At 40.8% G+C, this 12,432-nt stretch overlaps 1 protein-coding gene across 3 annotated transcripts in view; it reads left to right on the top strand.

Annotated features, from left to right (window-relative positions):
- Positions 1 to 12,432, top strand: part of ZFHX3 (zinc finger homeobox 3) — a 701,029-nt gene that overhangs the window by 231,672 nt on the left and 456,925 nt on the right. For all 3 annotated transcript variants that reach the window (XM_049864644.1, XM_049864650.1, XM_049864646.1), the window contains one exon: positions 6,858 to 6,949. The gene's annotated coding sequence lies outside the window, so the exon portion shown is untranslated. The remainder of the gene's footprint in view (positions 1 to 6,857; positions 6,950 to 12,432) is intronic.

Consider the following 12,432-nt stretch of genomic DNA (forward strand, 5'->3'; position numbering starts at 1 on the left):
CTTCCTGTATTAGTTTCCTAGGGCTACCACAATAAATTATCACATCTTGGTGGCTTAAAACAACAGAAATGTATTCTCTCACAGTTCTGGAGTCCAGAAATCCTAAATCAAGGTGTCAGCAACACCACACTTGTTCCAAATGCTCTAGGGAAGAATCTGTCCTTGCCTCTTTCAGGTTTGGTTGGCTCCTGATGTTCTTTAGCTTATGGCAGCATAGCTCCACTCTCTGCCTCCATCTTTGCATGGTCTCCTGCCCTGTGTCTGTCTGTCTTCTACTTCTGTCTTATAAAAACATCAGTAATTGGATTTAGAACCCACCCCAATTCAGGATAATCTCATCTTAAGATCCTCACTTTAATTATATCTACAAAGACTCTTATTTCAAATAGGATCACATTCTGAGGTTCTAGGTGGACGTATTTTTTGGGGAGGCCACTGTTCAACTCATTGCACTCCCCTTTCCCTATTCCCAATCAAGTTCTTCTGTCATAGATATTTTTCAGCCTTCAACAACACTGTGTTCCTAAAGCTCTCACAAATATCCATCAAACCACAGATCATGTTTCTGCATTTTCCTTACCATGCACTCAGCTGCTGGGTATACTGGAAGGTGTACTAGAATTAGTCAACATAAATTAAAAAAAAAAAAAAAAAAACCATTGCCGAAGAGTCGACTCTGACTCATAGCGACCCTATAGGGCAGAGTAGAACTGCCCCATAGAGTTTCCAAGGAGCACCTGGTGGATTTGAACTGCTGACTTTTTAGTTAGCAGCTGTAGCACTTAACCACTACGCCACCAGGGTTTCCAGAGTCAAGATACCTGGGTTCAAATCTCCTTTTTGTCTCAACTAATCGTGGCCAGGCCACTTAAGTTCTTGGCATCTGTCTTCACATGTATGAAACGGGTACACGATGAATATTCCTCCTTCACAGAAGCCTGAAAACTCTAGATGATAATATTCAGCATGATGCCTGGAACCTCATAGCTGTTCCTATGTTTCTTGAACCTCAAAGGAGAGATATAGGTTTTATCTTGCATGTAAGTTTGCTTCAGAAAGGGAAATATATAGTCAGCCTTTCAAATTTGTACAGATTACATTCCCCCAAACAAAACGAAACAAAAATCTGTAGAATTTGTGACTACAGTTTTATAAAAACACTGGAGTTCAGAAAAGATCTAAGCCTGAACAGGCTACTGTGTGTAGTCAGGCAACAGGAAACACAAACAAGTTTAGCTGTTGGTACTCTCTTTGCCTATAGGACCTAAAGGTTACATTTGCATTTGTAATCACTGCCCTGTCACATTTTGATAAATTGGAGAGCAGCTGTATCTTTCTCTTTAAGAATTTCAGTCCCTTTGCTGTAAAGAGGAAGCAGTTTGTTTTCAAAATTGACTGTTAGGTTGCGGATGTTTCCTCCACTCTGCGTTAGCAATTGAGAAAGCAGTCAGGTTTGGTGAGTTTCTGCTGGAAGATGAAGTCGTTCATGTGACACCCACACCTGGAGGGAGGCTGGCAACTTCTGCTTTTCCCGTCAGATCCTTTTGGGCTTTGGCTAGCAAACATCAACTCCCCTATAGACTAGAACCTGAGCTACCTTCCCCTGTTGCCAGCCGAAGTGCTAAAATCACTGTGGCCAAATACCCAGAATCTTCATTTAAAGTAGATTATCTTCACTTATGACAGAAAACTGACCAGGGAAATTCCAGAAGGGCTGATGAGGTCACAGACCAGATTTTCCAGGTGATGACACAGAGATTTCCTCATCCCTCTTCTAAAGTACCTCTCAAAAGTACCAAATACTCCACAGGTTGATGTGGTAGTTGAAACTATCTTTCCTCCAACTCACTCAGTCAAATCACCTAAATGTATACCAACAGTCTTGTAAAGAAACTCGCCATTCCCAGAAAACCATCTTGGGTTTCAAGGATGATGGAATTCTGAATACTGTGTCCAGCACTAAGCTAGGTAACACAGGAACTCACTGTGATGGGAAGGAAACAGCAACAAAGATGACCCCAGCTCACTTCCTCCCACCCGCCTCTCCTCACCTCATGGCTGCCACTCCCACCCTGGGATTTCCTGATTCCCAGCCAATTCTGCCCTTGTCTCCAAAGTCAGGTTGTGCCTTTGCTCATGCACATTTGGCTTCCTAGTAATAAAGAAAGAGGTGCCACAACTTCCTAAGACTGATTTGGAGAATCTCAGGACCTTTATCAGGAGCCTGGCATTTCTAGAACCACCTGTATGAGGGCACTGAGGAGGAAACTTGTAAAAGAAAAATGAAGAGATACCTAAACTTAGGGGGGAAGGGGAATGAATGGAGGATACAGGAGTGAAATTTAATGAGAACCAAGAAACCCTAATTTATTTCTGGAAATGGAAATAGACCCCTTGAGGGGACAGGGTAAAAAAAAAAAAAAACTAATGAAAGTCAAGTAAATGGGGAATGAGGGGGAAAAAAGGCTGTTAAGTGAAGACTAGGGATCATTTGACTCAAGAGAACCACGACCTGGCTCTCATTTTTGTGAGATGTTTACCTCTCGCCCAACACTTGCCAGGCAGTGCTGGGTAAGTCCCTTCTGTTTTCGTCTTATGGGAATAATTTAACCACCATGTAATTTGTATAGCCAGTAACAGGGATCTAGAGTCTGTGAAGAGGTGGCACAGGAGGGGCTCCTGCAGCCAGTGCTCCCTGGACCCTGCTCCAGTCTCTCTTGCTACTGCTGCAGAAGAACTGTGGTCAGTGACTATGGAAACCATGGGTCTGCCCCTCCCTTGATAGGATCCCAGGCAGAGGCAGGGTGTTCCTGGGGACAGAAGGACATGGACCAGACAACACATGGTTGGTGAGAAACAGTCAATCTGGATGAGGAGTTGGTTACCCAGAGCTTCTTGGAGATGAATTGTAAATATGGTCTTTTTGAAGAGAGGCCATCACTGGGTTCGTTACAGTTTTAGCTGTATAACAAACCGCTCCAAAATTTAGTGGCTCAAATAGCAAATGTTTATTATTTAGCTCATGATTCTGTGGGTTGGCTGGGATGGCTAGGGTGGATGAACAGCTAGGGCAGCTCTTCTGGTCTGGACCAACTCAATAGATCTCTGTGGTCTGCTATTGACTTTGCTGGACCTGTATGATCTAGGGTGGCACCACTCAAATGTTCAGAGTTGGCTTGTTGGTTAGATTGGGAAGGCCTCTGCTGGGACTGTTCATCTCCACTCCCTGTGGTCTCTCAACCTCCCACAGGCTAGCCCAAGCTTTTTCACAAAACAGCAACATTCCAAGACAGTGAGAGCAGAAGCTGTAAGATACCTTGAGGCCTAGGCTCAGAACTCACACAACTTCACTTCCACTACATTCAAGAGATGGAGAAACAGACACCCTCTTGATAGGAGATGCTGCAAGAAATTTGTGGCTATTTATAATCTACCACAGCTAGCAATCCAGACAGCTGTGCTCAAGGGCTGAATCTGCTTCTGGTTGGCTCTGCTATCTTGGCAACTTCTTTGTTTCCTAAAGCCTTCCCCCCCCCATCATCTGCAAAATAAGAGACATGGATTAGATAATCTTTGAGGACCCTTCTAGCTCTAAAATTTGATGATGATGATGATAGTTATAGCTTATACTTATTGAGCAACTACCATGTGTCAGCACTGTTCTTAAGTGCTTTGCATGTAATGACTCATCTTCGTAACAACCCTGTAAGTCACATTTTACAGGCAAGGAAACTGAGGCACAAAGAGGTTAAATCACTTGCCCCAGGTCATACAGCTAGGGTGGCAGAGCCAGAATACAAATACAAGTCCCCTGACTCCAAAGCTCATGCTCTGAACTGCTGAGCTATGTTGCCTCCTTGGAGCATCACAGTTCTTACATGAACTAGTGAGTGAAAACAATGCATTAAATATAATCTGCCTGCTTTAATACTACTCCTTAAATTTTTTTCTGTGCCTTTAATTTTTTTTTCTGAAATTCAATTGGTTATACTTAATCCCCCTCCCACTTCCCTTCTCCCAGAACTTTGTTCATCCATGTATCCATTTTTTTCATTCACAAATATTTATTAAATTTTCAGAATGTTGAAAATGCGAGTGGTCATTATTAACAGTCACAGTAGCCTGGCACTGCTTCTTACTGCTCCTGCTTCAATTTCATTTCCTTTACTGGCTAATATTATTATACCCACTTTACAGGTGGAAAACTTAAATCATAAAAGGGTCATAAGACTATTTATACTAAGGGGTAGTAATCAAATTGCATTTATACTTTTAGCTAACCTAGTGTTCTGGAAAACAAATCTCCTCTCATGGTATTTCAGTAAGCAATTAATAACATACATTAAAACGATGCATTAAACATCCCACTTTGGTGAGTCATGTCTGGGGTCTTAAATGCTAACAAGCAGCCATCTAAGATGCATCACTTTGTCTCAACCCTCCTGGAACAAAGGAGAAGGAAGAATATCAAAGACACAAGGTAATTATGACCATAAGAGACAGAAAGGGCCACATAAATCAGAGATTACATCAGCCTGAGACCAGAAGAACTAGATGGTATCTGGCTACAACTGATGACTGCCATGACAGGGAACACAACAGAGAATCCCTGATGGAGCAGGAGAGCAGTGGGAGGCAGATGTCAAATTCTCATAGAAAGACCAGACTTAATGGTCTGACTGAGACTAGAAGAACCCCAGAGGTCATGGTCCCCAGACCTTCTGTTAGCCCAAGACTGGTACCATTCCGAAAGCCAACTCTTCAGACAGGAATTGGACTAGATTATAAGATAGAAAATGATAAGTGGTGAGGAGTGAGCTTCTTGGCTCAAGTAGACACATGAAACCATATGGGCAACTCCTGTCTGAAGGGGAGATGAGAAGGAAGGGGAGTACAGAAGCTGGCTGAAAGGACACGGGGAATACAGAGTGGAGAGAAGGAGTGTACTGTCTTATTAGGGGGAGAGCACCTAGGAGTACACAGCCAGGTATATATAAATTTTTGTGTGAGAGACTGACTTGATTTGTAAACCTTCACTTAAAGCACAATAAGAAAAAAATTACACTCAATATCTGCATTTTATTGTAGGTAGATTATACATCATTTAAAAATAAATATACCAAAAATTGATGCATTACATTTATTTTATGTTTTATGGTAATTTATTATTTAATATTCCATTTTAATACTTCCAAATTTAAGTCATAAAACAAAATTTAAACGTCTTCCCTCTGCTTCCCAAGCCTCCCAATTATCGACCCACCAACAATTAATGTTGTTGGTTTCTTGTGCACTTTCCCAGGAATATTTTATGCACTTATCAGTAAGTATTTATACAGTGAAAGAACTCGACGCGACAGGCTTGTTTTTCCTGGTCTCGCAAGTTTTCCACCTTTGACGGGGTGCAGTCATACCACTTTTCTATCACTACTTTTATTGGAAAATACTTGCATTTTCCTTCTGTGACAGGTTTCTGCCTTATTTCCTGATACACACACACACACACGCACATACAGATAGTCCCTGACTTACAGCTGGTTCCGTTTTGATGACTGTTGTAAGTCAGTTCTGAGGTAAGTCAAATATCTTTTTTTTGTTGTTTTGTTTTCATTATTATCACCTTTTATTATCAATATCTTGATAAATCTGATCTTTGAGCATCTGCAAGTGCACATCCAAAAATGCTAATAACATCAGCAAAGTACGTGCTGCAAATACTTGTATGTAATAAATATTTCTGACAATAAGGTGCACAAAAAAGAAACACAGTTGTAAGTGTAGTTCATCGTGACTCGAATATGGCATAAGTTGGGGACTGCCTGTATATATGTATATATGTTGATGTGCATATAAACCAAAAAACCAGACCCGTCCCTGTCAAGTTGATTATATGTATATGGTGTTTTAGACCATATATTTGTCTCTTAGTACATAAATGGTAAAGTATCAGACACATAGTTATAGATTTTGATTTTTTTTAACTTAGCAATATATTTTAGAAATAATTTCTCAATCTTTTATGGATGCATAGTATTCCAATGTATGAATATAAATTTACTTAGCCAGTCCCCTATCAATGGACCTTTAGGTTATGTCACTCTTGCTATCCTATATAATGCTGATTTAATAACCTTGTGCATAGATCTTTTAACAAATATGTGAGTGTATTTCAGGAGGAATTCCTCCAAGAGCAGTTGCTAGGTTAAAAGCTAGATGCACCAGTAGTATAAAGAACACACCTGTCACCCAGATCTTGGTTTCTAACGTCCATTCTTCACTTAAAAGAACCATAATCCTTCGGAAAAATGGCCAATTTCAGGGCAGGAGCTAACAATGCACAAGATGTGCTAGAAAGTAAGGAAATGCTCAAAGGATAGTGGGGAAATGTCAGTAAGGCCCACAAGACAGCTCAAAGGGGCTTCCAGTGGTCAAGTCTCAGACAAGTGAGCATCAAAGTAAAAAATGATAGTAAAACAACATAACCTAATAAATCCATGAGGCCATACTGATGTAAATATGATATGTTCATAGTCTCAAAATATCTCCCCAAAGGATGCTTATTAATTACAAAAGGGAAAGGAGCAACATGACAGAAACAACAATAAACAAGTGATCAAAATAATACCACAAGTAATGAAACAAACCAGCATCGTGTGTACCCTTATATGATACACTGAGAAGAATGCAATATTACTTCTAGGGTATGTTTGCCAAAAAAACATGTAATCAAACCATGAGGAAGCATCAGACAAACCCAGAATGAGGAATATGCTGCAAAATAACTGACCTATATGCTTTAAAAATATCAAGGTCCTGAAAGAATTTCTTGCAACTGTTTACTTTTTGCCTTATTGTAGACTCTGATTGGAGGAACTCAGACATTGTGCTTGCTCAGAGGACAACACTTGAGTACCTGCTATCATCTTCTTCACTACAGACTTTGGACAAGGTAGGTGCAGCCTTTCTCTGAACTCATGTTTTCTACTCTTTGTTTCAACAACATTGAAGCTCTCACCAGCTGTTTCAAGGGATGTAAAAATTACCAAAATATTTAATCCAAATGTATTCCAATTTCTGCTTATGTGCATATATTTCCAGTAGGGCTTGAAGGAAAGAAGATTCACCAAACCAAAAGACTTTTTTTTTTTTTATGACTAGACCATGCTTCTAGTCCTAACTTTCTGGTTGTAACTGGTTGTGTGACCTTGAGAATGTTACTTAACCCCTCAATTTCCTCATCTGCATAGTGGGAAATTTGGACTAGATTATTTTGACGGTATTCCCCTAAACCTTTTGATTGTGCCCATCTGTGAAGACTGAAAAACACTGATTTAGAGCAATGATTTCCAAAATACGACTGACAGTCCCTCTGCTTCTGTCACTGGAGTGCTTGATAAAAACGTAACTTCCCAAGCCCCATCCCAGATCTACGGAATCGGAATATCTGAGGCGAGAACCAGAGATGTGCCTTTTTAACAAACTCCCCAGGTGAATTGGAAGCATAGTGAAGTTTGAGAACCACTGCCCTAAGCACTGAAGCCGTCATTCTAGCTACATGTACATTCAATTCTGTGAGATGTGAAGAGCTAGATCTGGGCCAAGCAGCACCTGGCTGGAATTGTATTTGTAGAATTAACAAGGTCAGCATCTAATGGCTGTTTTACCTTTTGATTCTTGGCTCTCTACTTAGTGCTTGGCATAGTCCTCCACTCAACACTTCATTTGCCAGACCCCAGGTGTCTTGTGTATGTAGGCTCCTAGGCTCTCTTGTCTTTGGCTGCACTTGAAGGAGAGTAAAATCCTTTCTGAAATGGCCATTGAAGGATAAAATCTCCTCCTAGTATTAACTTCAGGAAGCCCTGGTGGCACAGCGCTTTGGCATTTGGCAAAGTGTGATCTTTTCAGTCTGTGTTGCAGTAGGCTTACCTGTCAGTCTTTTGTGATGGAGAGTTCAACATTGCTCCCAAGGGTGTCATCACGATTCAATGACTAAGGGCTGAGTTAAATCATGTATGTATGTGGAACCAAGATGGCAGGCTCATAGACAGAAGGGGCTGTGCCTAGAGATCACAAATCAGAGAACGTCAGGCTTTGCTCAGAGCTCTGGACTGTGAAACAGAAAATCACTCAGACCACGCTGCATTCCTTTTCAGCTGGCAATACGGGATTATGTGGCATTTCCGGCTTCCTAGGTTGTGTGCCTAAACCCTCAAGGAATCACAGGGATCCCTAAAGAGACTTATATCTTAAAGGAAAACTAAATCCTGGCTTTGAAGTACACAAACAGGGTCTCCCAGTACTGCCTACAGAGACTTCCCACCAGGATCAGTCTAATTGCTCAGTGGTGTTACTGCTGCTCTTCTCCAGAGCTTCAGCAGATATTATTTTCTGGCATCAAATAAAGCGAATTGGAGCCTTAAGAACATAGTGTCGCTGTTGTCTGCTTTGGGTAAGATATAAAACTCTCCTCCAAATCACGGGCAAGGCATTGTGTGTGATCTGTCAGGTAAAGTACTAACAAGTGCCCCTTAATGAGAGAACTACTCGCCCATAAAGAGCATTCCAGACAACACCCACTGCTGGCCAGGCATGGATGTGGGGTTGATTTGATTTGGGGTTGATTTATTTGTTTGCTCTGCTTCTAGAACAGCATAATTTGGATTTAATATCTCGAATACTGAATCCAATACTTCTAGGTTCACTGACTTGTTATTATTTAGCATTTATGAAGTATATGTCAATGTACTTGGCACTTCACAATGACTCATAAAAAGCCATGATCCTGGCTGTTGAGCATAGGTTGCTATGGGTTGAATTACTGCTTATGCGGAATTGATCAAAAGACAGATCTGGATAACTTTTGGCCTCGAAACTAACTATATATCCTGGTTCCTCATCTCATCTGAGCCTAGAGAGAAGTGTATGCCAGTATGGCACTACTCTAATGCAGTAGACTCAGTGCATAGTTCTTCACACTTAAGAAATACTTAACAAACATGGATGGATGGGTGGATGGGTGGATGGGTGGATGTGCGGATGGGTGGATGGGTGGATGGGTGGATGGAGAGCTGTATCCTCCACAGACATCTCTGATTTTCTGTTTATCCCTCCACCCACAGCTTTCTTTATACATTTCACAAGCCTTTTAGTTAGCTGACTTGGAAGAGAACTATTACTTACATGGCTTTTTGTAATGAAGATGAGGTCAATATACCTATGAAGTAGACAGTACCTTAATAAGAAATTGATAGAACAAAATTATATGAACTTGTTAACAATATTATATCAATGTCAATTTCTTGGTTTAATATCATCATACTACAACTATATAAGATGCTACCAATGGGGGAAGTTGGATGAACGGTACATCAAACTCTGTACTATGTTTGCAACTTTCTGTGAGTCTATAATTATTTCCAAAAACAAATCTTATGAACCTCAGTCTCACATCTTTATAGTCACACCTCACTGCCTATACCCTCCAGGCAGTAGGCCCTCCACTAAAAATATTCCAGGGGTTTCAGTTCAAGGTCTGTATAAAGCAGAAGCCAAAATAGAATTAGACATGCAAGAGATTTATCGAGGGAATGCATATAAAGGGAGAAGGAAGAAGGAGTAGGAGGGGATACTCTTCAAACTGTGATGCTGTTCTGACACCTACAAAAGGAGAAAAGTAAGGAAAGATTGGGTAGGAAGACCTTCAGACTATAATGCAGCCCAGAGAAAATCTCAGCCAAGCCACTGAGGGGTCTCCAAGCAGATGTTGCCCATTAGAGGAGTCTGGTGTTGGACAGGAAGGACCCAGTTCTAGTGCCCCCACCATGCTCAGTCATGGGCTGCAGCAGCCCAGCTCCAAAGCCTCATCTTGGGTCTCATCCATGACTTTTGTGTAGCTTTTGGTCTTTTCTGTCACTCTCCTCATCCTTCAAATTTTCTCTTCCCTTGGCTTCTAATCTGTGCTGTTCTTAGCTCTCTTCCTATCTTTCTGCCCTTTTCTTTTCTGACTTTTCTTCTTATTGCCTCTAAATATAAATGTTCCCCAAGATTCTGTCTTCATCACTCTTGAGTTTACAGTCTCTCCCTTCAGACTCTTCCTATTTCCGTTATTTTAACCCTCCATGCTCCACAGAGGATCTAGGTTCCCAACTTCCCTCTTAAACTTTAATCCTCGGACAATCCCACACTTTTTTCTCCCACATTTCCTATTTCTCTTAATAAGTCACCTCCAATCTCAGTCATTCGTGTTGGAATCTTGGAACAAATTTGACTCTTTATATCCAATGCCTTGTCCATCGTTCCTCTACAGGGACTCTCCCAGCCTATCAATTCCCACTGCCACTCCCTGGCTCCAGCCCTCATTCCCTGCCCTGTAGGTTCATATAGCCTGTTTCTTTGCCATTAAGTTGATTCCAACTATAGCGACCCTATAGAACAGAGTAGAACTCTTCCATAGGGTTTCCAAGGCTCTGGTGGCTTAGTGGTAAAGAGCTTGGCTGCTAACCAAAGGGTCAGCAGTTCAAATCCCCCAACCACTCCTCGGAATCCCTATGGGGCAATTCTACTTTGTTCTGTGGGGTCGCTATGAGTTGGAATCGACTCAGCACCAACTGGTTTCGAGTTTTGTTTTTTGTTTGTTTGTTTGTTTTGTTTAATCCTTATGGAAGCAGACTGCCACATCTTTCTCCTGCAGAGCAGCTGATCGATTCGAATCCTCAACCTTGTAGTTAGCAGCCAAACGCTTGACCATTGCACCACCAGGGCTCCTCGTGTGTTCGTATAGACACCTCCAAATTGGCCTCTCCACTTTGAGTCTTTCTCCCTTCCAGGCCATAATATTCACTGATGGTAAATTTATTTTCCTAAAAGCAGAGCTTTCATTATGTCCCTTTTGTGCTTAAAAACCTTTGATGGCTTTCACTGTGTACTCAACTCCTTTCTGCCCAGCAGCTAAAAATAATCTCCTCCCAACTAAATTGCCTGATATTTTTTCTAAGTTTCTTTCTCTTAGCACTTATTATTAACTGCTTCATTCTTCCAACTCGCTTCCCACCCATCACTGGCCCCAAAGAAATAACTGTTGCGTGCGTGTGTGTGTGTGTGTGTGTGTGTGTGTGTGTGTATTACTTATTCCTAGCCTACTTCTGTATGTTTTTGCTTGAAGTAATCAGCCTCCCGAAAGGGATGTGAATCAGAACATTCTGTTCTACTCTTAAGTAGAGTTCGTAGTGTGGTGATTAAGAGCAAGGCTTTGGAATCATCCTGCCTGGGTATGGATTCTGTAAACTTGGACATGTAATTTACCCCTCTGAGCTTCGACTTCCTCACCTATAAAATAGGCTAATAATTGTATATATGCCATAGGATTGTTATAATAATTAAGTAAGGTAATGCACATAGCAGGCTTAGAGTTGTACTTGGCTCTACCACCTAGCGTTAGCTATTGTTACCATCATCATTGTTATTTATCACACTTCCAGCATGATATTATCCACAGCTCAATTATTCACCGTTTGGCAAGAGAGACTAACTTGGCAATCAGACACAACTTGTGAATTAGTATCCTGAGTACTTCCTCTAAGACATTAGGCTAATAATCTTTGATACTTTAGATTACTTGTGATGGGTCCCAGAGGATCCTGAAATCAAGAGTTTACATTATTCCCTCTAAGAAAGTTTTAATTGTCCATAGTTTAATGTAACAGCTTCCACTACTGGACAGCTATAGGCTGAACTGAAGAAGGAAAGAGAATCCTTTTGACCCCAAAATCTCTGGTCCCCCACACATGACTTAAGATTACGAATAAGACCAGGGAGCTGGGAAAGACAATAAGTGACCAAATGTAGGATGCATGAGGGGTTAAGAAAAAAAACAAGTTGAGAGATAAATATTGATTCCAACAAATAAAGACATGAAAATAAGCATTAAAACCAGGCAGCTAGAATGTATAGCAATTTATATAATATTTTCTTTTAGTAATGATTCATTATATGAAACACAGTGTTTATTGAGCAAATACTGTGTACAAGCACTATGTTTGGCACGTTGTATCACGATATGTAGCTATATTTTTTAAGGCATTAGTAGTTAAGTGTTACATTTCTGTTGATGGTAAACAGCTTAGACATGATCATATCATAGACTTGTTGAGAAAGTACACCTTTATAAATTGAAAGACAAGAAGAAGGACCTGGTTCAAGATCTCCTATATCCAATTTGTTTGAAAAGAACCTTCTGCTTTAAAAAGAGACAACACCAAAGCATGAGCCAGCTAGCTCCTGTATTGTCACTATTATGCTTATAACAACCAATGTAGTATTTTTCCCCCATTCAACCCTGCATTAATTCAGTCTGACAACAATAACTAAAGAAGCTTGGAAAATAAACAAGTCATAAGCTGCTGCAGAACTTTGGGTCACAAAGGCTGCCTCAAG

Source organism: Elephas maximus, chromosome 21 (genome assembly GCF_024166365.1).
Source record: "Elephas maximus indicus isolate mEleMax1 chromosome 21, mEleMax1 primary haplotype, whole genome shotgun sequence".
Lineage (NCBI taxonomy): Eukaryota > Metazoa > Chordata > Mammalia > Proboscidea > Elephantidae > Elephas > Elephas maximus.